Below are 13,454 nucleotides of genomic sequence, written 5' to 3'. Positions count from 1 at the left end.
CCTTGCTGTCTCTATGGCTTTGATGTGGAAGGTCTTTTCTCTGTGATCAGAAAGGTCTGCAAAATAAGGGGACACAGGAGAACCAGATGAGACATATTTTGGAAGAGGAGGAATGTAAAGAGAGTGAAAAGGTGTGTAGATGAGGAGCCCAAAACAATAACTCCTCTTACATTATCCTTTGAAATGGCCGCCATTTTCCTCTTGTGCTCGGAACAAGCCTTCCCCTCTATTCCCTCTTGTTGCTTCTTTTCATCACTCTCTATGAGACCCAAGGACCCCTGGGCTTTCCACTTAGGGTCAGGGAACCCAGGACGTTGAGCTTGACAGTTTTCTGAAGACAATTCGGCCCTGAAAAGCCTTCTGATACTTGTGTATGCTATCATTGGCCAGTCTGTAATAGGCATTATGAGAAAAATATGGGTGAGATCAAAATAATTCATCCTCAGCACTGGAAAAACAACTCCAAAATCATGCTCTCTATATGGAATGTCTATAGACTGTTGAAAATATCTTGAATATATTTTGTGGCTTTGGGATACAATAGACAGAACACAATTGCTATCTCCTTGTTACTTGGTGGTGAAATGAACAGAGCACTAGACTTAGAATCAGGACATGTGAGTTTAAGTTCCAGTTTTGCTAGTGGCCAATGTCTTGGGAAAGTCACATACCTTTCCTCTTTAACCACCTCAAAAATGATAGACATAATCATAATAACCACCACCAATACCACCTATGCATTTTATTTGGGAGTTATGTGCTTGTGGTTCAGATGTGGAAACTGAGGGTGCAAAGCTGGGGAGCAGAGGAGTGGGATCATCATTAGGATCTGCTTATTCCTAGGGGTATCTTTCCATAGCCACACCTTCAAGAAATCAAGGATTTGCTCACTATTGAAACTACCTCTGGTCAGCTCAAGGCACATGTCTTCAAAGTGTCACCTTCATCAGAGTGCTCAGCATGTTCCATTCTGAAACATAAAGACATATACTCATGGTCTTGGCTTTGCACTGCTATCTCAGACTCAATCTCCCTCCCGTTTCCATCTAGCTTCCCTGTAATCTCAGCTGGTGCTCTGTGCCCCATTCTCACTTTTCCCAGTGGCTCCTCTCAGCAGTGGCTGTTTTCCACTCCAGCTATGCTGTTTGGGGTTTTAACCAGTGGTTGGTTCAATATACACCTGTGGTGGTTTATGCTGTGTCAACCTGTTTAACCTAGGAAAAATTTTCTCCAGAGTCCCCTTTCCTGTATTATTTTCCATTAGTGCTGACCAACAGAGGAATTAGTACAAGTTTTGGGCTGTAGAAGCAAGGCAGTGGCCATTACCCTCAAGAGATTGCCAGGGGGTTGGATACAATGATGGACAGGGGCAGAAGTACCTGGTCAGGGTCAATTTTTCCTGGTTCTTCTCTGCTCTGTGTCTAGATCATTTTCCAGACCCTCAGCCCTGCAGACCAAGAACTGAATTAGACACCAATAGTGGTAGCTACAGAGGAAACAGCTTTCCATAGATCAATAGAAAATAGATCGTCTTAAGTTATTTATCATGGATTTTTTTTTTTCCAAAATGGAGGAATCCTTTCCCCAAGAGGGCAGAGACATTTCTTGGCACCTTATTTTCTGAAACCTTAGGGGTGATCAACCATGCAAAACAGAACTAAGGGCTAAAACCTAAATCAGTGACTCTGATAAGGAGTACATGATTTCTGACACTCATGTGGGTCTCCATAAATGTCAAGCCATGTTGCAAAATTCTAAAATGATAATTACCATAAATCCACTCTAAGCATAAAAGGTCGGAAAAATAGATGGCCAATGGGAAAATGAAGCAAATTGCAAAGTCAAATGATCAAGAAGATACCTTTCCTGCAAGGTTAAGAGGTGGGTTTTAAGAGGAGTGGGGGCTGCTCTCTGGAAATGTTGCTAGAAGTTACACTAAGAGTCTGGGTGGCCAGCGCCCAAGCTGTCATGGCTATAAAGATAGGGTGTCAGGTGACAGATGGGCTCCACACTCCTTGGTGATGTTACCTGGTGCCTGGGGAGGGACTTGTGCTGAGGGGCCTTGAAGAGCAAGGATCAGCAAACAGGAAGGAATTAAAATGTCTCCTACCAGCAGTGAAGATAAGCCTTTTATAGGGGGCAGGCTGAGTAAGATTTAAAAAAAAAAAAAAAAAAAAAGTTTGCTCCAGAGGAACAAAGAAGTCATTCTTTTCCTTTGTTATGCGGTGGGGTGGAAGTGGGGGTGGGGGCAGAGTGAGGAAACTTCTACTCAAAGCCTTTCAGGAAACTAAGGCAGCCTTTGAAATTCCCATTTTTTATTTCACAACCAACATCCAGTACCTGCTTGGTGTGCCAGCTGGGAGACAGAAGAACCCAAAAGGAGGCCTCTGTGGGTATAGGATGGAGCCACCAATCACCTGTCTGTAGCGGGGAGACTGACAGCAGATGCTGAGTGGGAATGGAACAAGGCTCTAAAGTCAGAGGAGGCACCAAGGCAGGGAAGGGAGCCCTGCCCAGCTGGGGAATGACACAGCGGAGGTTGAGCATGTTTGGAGAAACAACAGTTTGGCTTGCCCAGTGCACACAGAAAAGTGATTAGAGATGACATGAATCTAGAAGGCAGGGCCACATGGTAAAGGCCGTATAGGTCTTGTTAAGGAAACCAGACTTGGTCCTCAGGGCACTGAGCTCTGTCCATAATTATCTCATCCCCAAGTTTTAAAGCACTAAATTAGGGGCAACTATGTGGCTCAGTTAAGCATCTGCCTTCAGCTTAGGTCATGATCTCAGGGTCTTGGGATGGAGCCCCACTTTGGGTTCTGTGCTCAGCAGGGTGTCTGCTCCTCCCTCTCCCTCTGTGATCTCTCTCACCCTCACTCTCTCAAATAAATGAAATCTAAAACAAAACAGAACAAAAAAACACTAAATTGTACCTGAACATCTTGAAACTCAAAAGCTGTCTTTCCTCTTTAGAATTTACTTGAGAGCAGAGGTTCAGGGTTCCATCCTCACAAAGGTAGGGGATGGTTCTCCCTGCAGGGTCCTGCAGAGCAGATGCTGGGAGCACTGGGCCAACACTGGAAGGTGAGTTTCCAGATTCAAAGAAACATGGGAATGCTGGCATAAGTCAGAGTCCTAGTGTGAGTTAGAGATTGCCTGAGAACTCCGTGTTGGTGAAGAGGTAGGAAATTTCAGATAAAGGTGATTATAAAACCCCACTGCAGAATATACTGGAGTTCAGGCCCATGAGTCAATTCTGTGACACAAGCTATGTGTCAGATGCTCAGTGGCCACACATGACTAGAGGCTATCATACTGGACAGGGCAAACATAGAACATTCCCATAATCACAGACCGTTCTATTGACCTGCTCTAAACACTGACATTTTACATTATCATAAGTGATACTAAACACATAAGTGTTTGGAATCACCCTCCCACATTCCACATTGCCTATTATTTTTCACTAAGTAGAAATTTAGGGATAGAGAATTCTAGAAAAATTCTTGTAATTAGCTAGTTTCTCTTACCTGGTTTGTGTATGTGTGTTGATGGCTTATAGGTGTCTTACATGGGCATGTGCACACTTGTTTTTGTGCATGCATGCAATAAAGCAGGGCTCTATTTCATGCTGCATCCCAGACAAAACTAAACTATCTCTATTAAACCAGCTAAAAAAGTTCTCACAATCTCCATGAGGAGACAGAAAGCACCTGAAGGCAGCACAAGGTATTGAATATGCTGGTGACTCTCCTAGTGCCTCTTGGGCATTGCCTTGCATCTGGTCTGAGCACAGGAGAGTCAAAGCTTGACTTGAACTTAGAGAAAAATAAAGAAAAAAAGGAAACGATTTGACTGGCTTTATCTTAAAAAAAAAAAAAAAAAGGGTGCCTGGGTGGCTCAGTTGGTTGGACGACTGCCTTCAGCTCTGGTCATGATCCTGGAGTCCCGGGATCGAGTCCCACATCGGGCTCCCAGCTCCATGGGGAGTCTGCTTCTCCCTCTGACCTCCTCGCTCATGTTCTCTCTCACTGTCTCTCTCTCAAATAAATAAATAAAATCTTAAAAAAAAAAAAAAAGTGAAACATTTGCCCTAGTGTCCCTTTGGTGACCCCATAGTAAGTTAGCCTTTGTTTAAATTCTAATGTAAGTATGCAGGACACAAGTATAGTTGAAAGTAAACCCTGAAAAATCTCTGAAATTACCCAGAAAGATGATACTATACCGCAATTGGTATGGGCAAACTTCCAGCATCAGTTTCTCCTCCAGCAACAGAAAAAAAATTGGCTATTTCCTTACACAAGCAACTGGTGAAGTGTTGGTTGGAGTTCCAGTATTCATTTGTGGGAACACAAGAATCTTACCAGTTGCTCATGCTAGGAGAAACAGACAGGATCCAAACCAAGGGAGCAGCAGAGTTCATAGGCAGTCCTTCTCAACCAGTGGGATGGCAGCTAAGTGCAGGGAGGACCAGCTAGCTCTCTCTCAATGTATAGAGCAGGACCCATGGGCATTAAGTGCACCTATGATGTGACACCAGAGTGTTGCCATGGCAACTATCTATGAATAAACATAATCACCCCCACACTGCACACCGCTGCCTCTCAGACCAAACTCTTGCCAGGCCACTGGGCCAGATTTCCATAGTCTGGATGGCTTGGTTGTCCACATAGGCAACATTTGCAATGCAGAGGTAGCTCTGCCAGCTGATTCCTTTCTGCCTTAAGTCCCACCCCTTGCCAGGTAGAGAGAGGATCTCTCTATGACAAAACAGATAGTGCCCTCATGGCCTCAAAACAAGATGATGACCCTGATTTCAAATAACACCAAATAGAAGTGTTAGCAAGTAGGTGTGACAGGGAGCAAGAAAAGTGGCAACAGCTGAGTGTTCTGGGGGCCAGGCACATGGTTCTGAACATTCATGGCTGTGAGTACCCAACCAAGCTATTTCACTAGAGCTTTCTTTTCCTGATAATGTGAGAGAGGAGACTTAACTTCCAAGAGCAAGATGACAGAAAACAAAATCATTTCTGTACTGATTTGTTACAGGCTCTGGGGGTCTCTTATCAGAAGTGGGTCAACAGGGCTATATTACATGATCCTAAAAATGTGAAATTAAAAAAAAAATACTGTCTTAATGTTTCCTATGTAATGTAAAGAGAAAGTACCAATGTCAAATTATTTTCATATTTCCACCCAGGTGGTTGCTGTCTAGACCAGCTATTGAGGGCAGCTTAGGGGGCTTAAAAATTTTCTGTTTATCACACTTGCCTAACATGTGTTTTAGGGGCCAGAAAACATTTGCTTTTTTTTTTTTTTTATTGTTTTATATTTTGGAAGTGACTTTGAAATTGGATTTACGAATGCCACACACACTCTACTGAGTTGGAGATCACTGGAGTCCTCACCCACTGAAGACATATTGCACCAGCCTTAGAATATAGGTTCACCTGCCCTTTCCTGTCATAGGGAAAGACATGGAGATTGCAGATAGATTGTACCTGGAAAGGTAGCACTTAGGGGTGCCTGGATGGCTCAGTTGGTTAAGTGTCTGCATTCAGCTCAAGTCATGAGATCAAGCCTGCTTCTCCTCCCTGCCCCCAACTTGTACTCTCTTTATCTCTCTGTCTAAAAAAGAAAGAAAGAAAGAAAATGTTTTTAAAAAACTAAAAAGAAAAAAGAAAAGAAAGGAGAAGAAAGGAAAAGAAAAAAAAGAGAAGGAAAGGAAAGGAAGGAAGCACTTAAAATTAATCGGTGCTGTTACTCAAAAATTTATGCAGGCCATGAAACCAATAAAATTGTTCTGAAAAATAGCATGCTTCACTTGATATGATTTAACTTTTTATTTGATAAAAGTTATATGTTAACTATAAAATCATTGACTTTAGGATAAGCAAATGTTACCAATTTAAACTAAGAATTAGTATGCCAGCTAGTTGTTAAACTAATAAAATGACTCCTTTTTTAATTTTATGGATTGAGGTCCATGGCATACAAATTTATTTGAAAACAAGGCCAGTTATTTTCCTGAAGAAAGCCTGAGAACCATAAGAATAGACCAAACTCCCCATTGTACAGAAGAGAAAAATGAGACCCAGAAAGGGTAATTAGTAAGTCATAGACCAGTTCATCAGCAGAGGAGAAAAGTGTCATATCTTTTCTTCTAGGTCCACTAAGGTTTTTATTTTACTCTACTGATTCTCTCCCCTCAATAAGCTCAGGAATAAGTTGGAATTCCCAATTCATTTCTGAAGTGAAGGTACACAGAGTAGCTCTGTGTTATGGCTAGCCACCAGCAAATAAAATCTTAACTATATTAAAATCATTTTTTTTTTTTAGAAACTGAAAGCTAACTGAGATTTCAGCTCTTCAAAGAGCAGGTAGGCAAGCTGGCTGTGCTTGGACTCCTACCAGCCTGACACTAGATGACCAGCGCAGGTGAACTGCCTTGGGGACAGCCACCCAGCAGGCTCAGAGTACACATTTGTCAGTGCTCTCTGATAGAAGAAATCTAGGCTGGCAGGCAGCGGTCAGTGTCCCCAGTTTCCTCACCAACTCACCTGTCACCTGACCCTTCCTGACCTTCACGAGTCACCTAAGGCCACCCAAACATATTTTGATCTAGATTTATTAACAACAGCAACAAAAAGCAGAATGGGCCTTGAGGGGAAAGGCTATTTTGCCTCTGAATAGGAGAGGGGGTGTCTGGGAGTAACGGAGGGAAATAGGAGGAGAAATTAAAATACCAGCAGGGACTAATAAAGCTATGTGTGTAAGTGGTTTTTTAGCATCATTGTGGAAATTTAGTACCTACTGGTTCCTGGCACTGCCTATTTCCCATTGTGTCTGAAAGGTGGCTGGGGGGGTTTGTGACCACAGCCCTGACAAAGTCAGTACACCCAGCCGGTGGGCTGGCTCACGGATAGAGGGACCTGTGTACCCCCAGCCCAGTAAGTAACAGGAGGCTGAGGACACCTAAGGATTAAAAAGTGCCTTTAGTGCAGTAATTCCATCTTGCTGAATGGGTACAGTTGCCAGGTAAGGAAAACAGAAAAGAAACTGTTGCACTCTGTAAGTCAGAGAAGGTGTGGAACTTTGCTAAGGCCCTCTGAATGGTTGACAATAAAACAAGGGAAGCCCCCAGCTTTCCTGTGTCCTATTAGTGTTCTTTCCACCACAACCACCATTTCTGAGGAGGAAGCTTTAACTGACAAGGAGCTTGAGGCTTATCAACTTACTTAATTTATCTGTAGGCCAGAGTGCTTTGGGAAATTTTATCAAACAAGCAAAAAGCAAACAATCAACAGAATAACTAACTCCACATGTGAGAGGCAGACTTTTCTCCACTTCCACTGACCTCACTGTGACCACTCAGGTGGGCTCTGGATACCACTGGCAACCTGCCTCACTGGCTTTTGGTCTGCTCCTGTTTACCTGTTTTATCAAGAAAGGGACAGTGTGTCAGTGCCTTGCAGGGAATTAATAAAGATAAGAGAGGCCCTAGCTACCAAACAGAGTTTTCAAAAACCTTCCCCTGGTTTCCCTGGCTGTAGGGCTGCATGCACAGACACACAGAGCCACTGATGCAGGGACTATTATCGCCATCTGATTATTGTCATTATAATGTCTATTCAGTTGCCCCTTTGTAAGTTCCTAGAGGGCAGGGACCATGTCTTAGGCTGCTTTTCATGAGTTTATGCCTTCCTGCTTCCATTCACTCATCCTACAAACATTTATTGAGTGCAGCCCTCACTGTGCCCACACAGGGCCACGGACACAGAAAATACATCACAGCCTGTGTGTTCCTCAGCAGCACAGCCCTGCCCTGGCTGTGAACTGTCGTTCACCATTATGGGAACAGAGACCCAAATAAGGCACAGGCTGCACCATCTATAGCAGCCTCAAGTCCATGAGGCAATGGGTGGCATCCTCTCCCAACATCTTTGCTCCATCCAAACTTCTATAATATGCCCATATTTCTTTTATAGTAAAAACAGCAATCTAATAAAGTCTACTTTTTAAACCTACTACTATTTTAAACCTAAAATTCTACTTTTCTCATCCTTGGCTACCCATTTGAATCACCTGAGGAACATTGAAATCCAGGTGGTGGGTCCCCCACACAGTGAGTCTGATTTCTTGGCTTGGGCATTGGGAGTTTTCAAAGTTCCCCCAGGTGATTCTAATGTGCAGCCAAATTGAGAACTGCCATGCAAAACCCAGAGAGGGGGAAGAAACCTGCAAGCTCATAAGCAGGGGTTACTCTTAGATTTGTTTCTCTGTGAACCTGCCATGCATTTTGGACCCCAAGATCCTGACTTTTCCTGTCCTGATCTCATATCACTCATCTGCCCCCCTGTACCTAAAATCTTACTGCGCTCCATGTTTTCCCGCCTGCTCTTGCCTCCACCCCCTTTGCCTGGGGACTCAGAACCCACAGGCTTCCGTGCTCTCTGGTTCAGCTAAGTCTCCAGGATTCTGACCCAACATGAAGTCATCTGCCTTACAATATGCTCTGTCTTCTGACTTTAAAAAGCCTGCTCACCTCCATTCTATGCACACCAGGACTCCTCTCTGTGGACACCAGGACCCCACTTCTTCTCAGCTCGGAGTGAAAACCTCTTTTCTATTCCCCTCGTTGTCAGGTACATGCCACTCCCCACCCCTCTCCACTGTGGTGGCACTGATGTCCTTTGGGAAGGAGATCCTTGTTGAGGTATGTGCGCATACAGCCTTTTGGTGGTTTTGGGAGATGCCAGGTGGACCTGTGGAGGGCTCCAAAGATCATTCCAGATGACAAATACCAGAGGGTGCATAGCCTTGTCCTTGAAGTCCTTCGAAAGGTCATGTGGACAAAGATGACTCCTGGAATGTGCAAATCAAAACGGCAATGAATCATTTTTAGAAAAAATTATAAATTTTGTCAAGGAGGTGGAGAAATTTCAGGGCTGATGGGAAAATAAAACAGTATAGCTGCTCTGGAAGGTTGTTTTGTGGCTCCTCAAAAAATTTTAGCATAGAATTCCCCTAAGACTCAGCAATTTCACTCCAAGGCATATACCCCACAAAACTGAAAACAGCTGCTCAAATATATGTACATCATCATGTCCATAGTAGCATTATTCCTCACAACCAAAATATGTCACATGTCAGACAAATGGATACATTCATGAATGAAACTACATATATATTTTTTGGATGAAATTATATATATAAGATATACATATTAGATATATATTATAGATGAATAAAATTATACATATGTAGATTATTATATATTGAAAAATATAATTGTTTAGTGAATAATCTATATTATAATAAAGTATATTGATTCAACAGGTATTTACTGTTAGATTACCTTACAAAATACAGAACACACACCAAAATTGAAACTGAAGGATGAGGTTAAAAATATAAAGGAATTTCTCTCTCTTCGAGCCCCCAGTGGGACCACCAATGTGCTAGACTACTCCCACAATTGTTTCCCTTTGCCACCATATTCCAGAAGTTAAAATCTGAAGAGATTTCCCACCCTCTATATTTGCTTTCTTTTCTGGCTTCACTGACGATTTAGATTTAAGGACAAGATTCGTTGCGCTGCTGTTTTTAAGGTAATTGTTTTGTTTTCCAAATTACCTCTGGATAGACAGCATGGGTATTTGGATTCTTTCAATTCGATCCGTCTGCTTGGAAGACAAAACTGTGTTTAGGATGTGCCCATGAACACAATGAAATACAGGTTGGGAGCTCTCGTGCTAGAACATGAATGCAGACATGTAGGTTTGAAGACCTCCAAACACAGAGCTATTTTCAACTTCATACTCTACTCATCCCCAGTCCCCTTGATAGGTAAGAAGCATGCGTCCTGAGAGTCCAAGTGAGGGCTGGCGATAAGGCAGCTGGGTGGTGACTGGCATCCAGGTCTGAGGTCACACTGGCTGGTGTGAGGGCTTGAAGGGTGGATTTCAAGGATGCCATCACCCTGAAGCTGACTTCTGTGGTTGCCATTATGAAGATGTGAAAACACTCCTTAGATAGTTGTAGCTAAGAGATGACCCTTGAACTACATGGGGGTTAAGGATGCCAGTCCCCCATGATAACTCTTGACTCCCCCAAAACTAAACTACTTATAGCCTCCTGTGACTGAAAGCCTTACTGATAACATAAACTATTGATTAACACATACTGTGCACATTGTGGGTATTTCGCATTGTCTTCTTAAAATAAACTAGAGACAAAAATATGTTATTAAGGGGCTCCTGGGTGGCTCAGTGGATTAAGCTGCTGCCTTCGGCTCAGGTCATGATCTCAGGGTCCTGGGATCGAGTCCCGCATCGGGCTCTCTGCTCAGCAGGGAGCCTGCTTCCCCCTCTCTCTCTCTCTCTGGCTGCCTCTCTGTCTACTTGTGATTTCTCTCTGTCAAATAAATAAATAAATAAATCTTTAAAAAAAATGTTATTAAGGAAATCGTAAGGAAGAGAAATACATTTAAAGTCCTGTACTGTTTTTATTTTTTTTAATCTGCATATAAGGTTATCTGTACAGTTCAAATCATGCTGTCCAGGGGTCAACTGTGTGTCTACCATGTGATACATGAAAAACGAACATGGGGACGCATTACTTCTAAGCAAGACAAGGCAAAGCAGGAGAAATCAATTCTGAAAAGATAAGTTTGTTTGATTAAAACATTTTGTTTTCAAAATAAAATCCATGAACTGCTTTAATCTATTCTAAAGCGTAATGGGCAAGTTGACAAGGAAATCTACATATTTTGAACCATATGCAGTGCTAGTACCTGACCACTTCAGACCTACGGAAGCATAAAGTTCAAATAGTTCAACCTAACACTTAGGTAACATAATCAGTAAAGTGTGACATTTCATCAGAAAATCTTTTACTGGGTATAAAAGTATAGTGGGGGAATGCCTGGGTGGCTCAGTCGTTAAGCGTCTGCCCTCAGCTCCATCATGATCCCAGGGTCCTGGGATCGAGCCCCGTATCTGGCTCCCTGCTCAGAGGGAAGCCTGCTTCTCCCTCTCCCACTCCCTCTGCTGCTGTTCCCTCTCTCATTGTGTCTCTCTCTGTCAAATAAATAAATAAATAATCTTTTTTTTAAAAAAGTATATTGGGTATATTGGGGAGGATCTAATTTAAGAGCAATTATCCAAGAGAGAAAATTAAATCAGCAACAATTACATTTTAATGAATACAGGAATGCTTCCTAAAAGAAGAAAAAAACAGGGAAATATCAACAGGCAAATATATAATATATGTTTTACACACATAGTGATATGGAAAGTAATGGATGGACAGACAAAAAATCTATATTCATTTCAAAACTGTTCTCTGGTAGCAGCCACTCTGTAGAAGGACAGATCATCATCAAGAGCGTTGAAAAATTGATAGAATGCAATGAGAAGGTGCAATGTCACTTGTCGGCAAGCAGATAGCAGACATGCTGGATGGGACCAGGGTTCAGACAAAGGCTCCTGTATGGTGGGAACAGGTATAAGACAGATGGTTGGTTAAACATTGCCAGCATACTTGAGCAGTGCCATTTGGCGGTCAGAGCCTGGATAATGGTCACAAGGACATTGTGTAGCAGCGCATTGGCTAGTTTCAACCCCGAGAAAGCTATTGCTTATCTTTGTTGGTTTTGCGAAGATTAAGGCTGTTTCTCCCCTTTGAATGCAGCACAGCTGCCCAGCAAAGCATTCCTGGAGTTTTGTCTGGATTCCGGCTACTAAGAGGGGCCAAGTAAAACTTGGCACATGCAAAGACTTGTTCTGCTCGTCATTGGAGTTGCTTTCCCTCCAAAGACCCAGCTCAGTCTTTATACTTCTGTGGTGCTGGAGGAGGGGGGGTAACTCTGGAATCATGGTGAAATCTCTTCAGTGAAATCTCCCTCGTGGGCTTCAAAAAGCATCTGCAATGGATTTATTAGGACTGGATTTATTTAGGACTGATTCATTTGCTACTTTTGTGGAAAAGGGTAAACACCATCGTAAATTCCATCCGGTGAATCATGGGGAGGCGGTGGTTCAAATTAAACGTGTTTGCTTTCGGAAGGGAGCCCTTGGCTTCTTATCTTTATGTACAGAAGAAAATAGAGCTCACCCTGGCCCCTACAGCCAATGGAAACGCACCTGGCCTGGTCAGCTGGCGAGGCTGGGCTTCCAACCTGCTGCTCCTCTGTGTTGTTTGCAGACAGAGAGAGAGGATGTAATGCAAAGGGGCTGGCCCAGTGGCTGTGCCTACAGCCCCAGACCCAAGGGGTTACAGTCATTATCTGGGCATGTTAGGAAAAAGTGATGCCTTGATCAATGGGGTATTTCTGACAGCTCAGATGACTTTATCTTCTTTTATAGGTCGTGTGTAGGAACCTAACCTTACTGAACAAGTGCTGTATTTACTTTAGGCAACATCCTCAGACTAAATTAGATCAATTCCAGTTATAAAATTGAGATACTGTGCCCAGGGGATAGACCCTAAAATTATCCTTTTTTACTACATCTACAGAATCAAAGAAAAAGTCAAAAAAAACTATGTATATACATGTATGTATGCATTTATACACGTGTGTATATACATGTGTGTATATACATATACACACACAAGTATGTCTGTATATATATACATACATATATATATCCTCTCTCTCTATCTTCACACACACACACACACACACACACACACACACACACACACTCAGCTAGGCCTCAGTGTCTGCACTTAGTATCAGGTGTAGTCATGAAGAGTCAACCACCAGCAGCAAAGCACGACTGCTTTTGTGATCAGGGTGATCAGGTACCCATTGCAGGACAGGAGATCCCACTGGGAAACAATGTGCTAAATTTTGTGTTACCATATTTTGGGAATTCAAAAGAAGAGAAAAACATGGGCTGAGAAGGGCACCCCAAAATTCTTTACAACATTTAAATGTACTTTGTACTCAAGTGCAAAGAATTGAAATAATAATAACACTCAGGTCATGACACATCATGTTTACACAAGGCCCCTCTGTTGATTTCTTTTACTTTGTTATTTCCCCTTGACCCTCCCTCTGTATTCTGGGACCCAAACCGCTTGGTCACAAAGGCACCACCCAAATGTATTTCATCCATAGGTTAGGATCTGGGCAGACCCATGAAGGTTGTATGGGGCTGTTTGTTCTGACAGTGCTTGTTTGAGAGTGGAAGGACTTCTGCTGATTTCAGGTCAACTTTTCTGCTAGGATCCCAATAAAGGATTGCTATTTTCCCCATGCTATGTCCATGCAACCTGGTTTCAGTATGCATTGGTGGATAGAGAGTCATACCCATCTTTTTGTCCTCTCATTTTTAAAAAAGGTACATTTACTAGTTTGTTTTTTGTTTGTTTCAGAGAAAGAGAGAGAAGAGCGAGAGAGAGCACAGGGAGGGGCAGAGGGAGATGGAGAGAAGCAGACTCTGCTA

At 42.8% G+C, this 13,454-nt stretch overlaps 1 long non-coding RNA gene across 2 annotated transcripts in view; it reads right to left on the bottom strand.

Annotated features, from left to right (window-relative positions):
• Nucleotides 1–955: 955 nt before the first annotated feature.
• Nucleotides 956–13,454, bottom strand: part of LOC309871417 — a 70,280-nt gene continuing 57,781 nt past the window's right edge. For both annotated transcript variants that reach the window (XR_014315266.1, XR_014315267.1), the window contains 3 exons: nucleotides 8,546–8,865; nucleotides 1,380–1,447; nucleotides 956–970 (listed from right to left, as the gene is read on the bottom strand). This is a non-coding gene — a long non-coding RNA (uncharacterized lncRNA). The remainder of the gene's footprint in view (nucleotides 971–1,379; nucleotides 1,448–8,545; nucleotides 8,866–13,454) is intronic.

This window comes from Mustela nivalis (assembly GCF_964662115.1).
Source record: "Mustela nivalis genome assembly, chromosome: 8".
NCBI classification, from domain to species: Eukaryota; Metazoa; Chordata; class Mammalia; order Carnivora; family Mustelidae; genus Mustela; species Mustela nivalis.
The sequence above is the reverse complement of the archived record's forward strand: the minus strand, read 5'-3'. Positions and strand labels throughout refer to the sequence as shown.